The sequence below is a fragment of the Gallus gallus genome, chromosome 2 (genome assembly GCF_016699485.2).
Source record: "Gallus gallus isolate bGalGal1 chromosome 2, bGalGal1.mat.broiler.GRCg7b, whole genome shotgun sequence".
Lineage (NCBI taxonomy): Eukaryota > Metazoa > Chordata > Aves > Galliformes > Phasianidae > Gallus > Gallus gallus.
Window position 1 is genome coordinate 48,404,093 of NC_052533.1, and position 864 is coordinate 48,404,956.

Here is an 864-nt window from a genome sequence, read left to right on the forward strand (position 1 = left end):
CTCAATTGGGATTCAGTAGCTCAGCTACAACTCAGTTGACATCGGTGTAATTCAAACATGCATAAGTTTTTCCAGAAGAGAATAGATTCTAAGAAATCTTGTTTGTTTTTTTCTCCAGCTTTCAGGTTCTTACCTGGTGTGAACGGTTATGTGTAAATACATGAATATATGCTTCGTCTCACTCAAGCTTGGCATTTATTTTCATAGAGCAACGAAAGAATTTCTCATTCTACTTTAGAAACTGTACCATTTACATAAAGGCAATTTGTTGTCACAGTGCCTTGGAGCTCAAGAATGGTACAGGGAGTCTCTCATGCCATGAACCTTCTTTCACAGGGGCAACATAGGGTCTGTCATTATTCCTGCGTTTTGTGCCAGGGGGAGGCCATGTCCTTTATTTGTTGCCTACATTCCTAACCCCTAAATCCCAGCAAGCTCTTGAGCTGGCCTCAGAGCAGCTTCATTCCCATTTTGCATCCTCTAAGTATTCCTGAATTTAATAATAAAACTTCGCTTAAGCTGCTTGGGTGGGATCCAAATGAAACTCTGTTGGCAGTGAGACATGGCATAAAGCTTGGGCCACATCAGTGTCTAACTGAAGTTGGATTGAGTTGTAACTTACAGTTCCAAAAATTAAAAACTAGCAGTGCATTGGCTCATAGATGTGACCTGCTGACTGCGCTTGCATTCTTACCACGTTCTTGCAGTGACATACTTTATTGTGTACCTTATGTGAACATTATCATATGAAACACTGAATGATCATATTTTAAATATTGTCTTATATTGTTGATAGATTAATTGAATTAAAAATTACACCTCCTAGGTATCAGCCATCCCATTAATAATACAGCTGATCTCTAG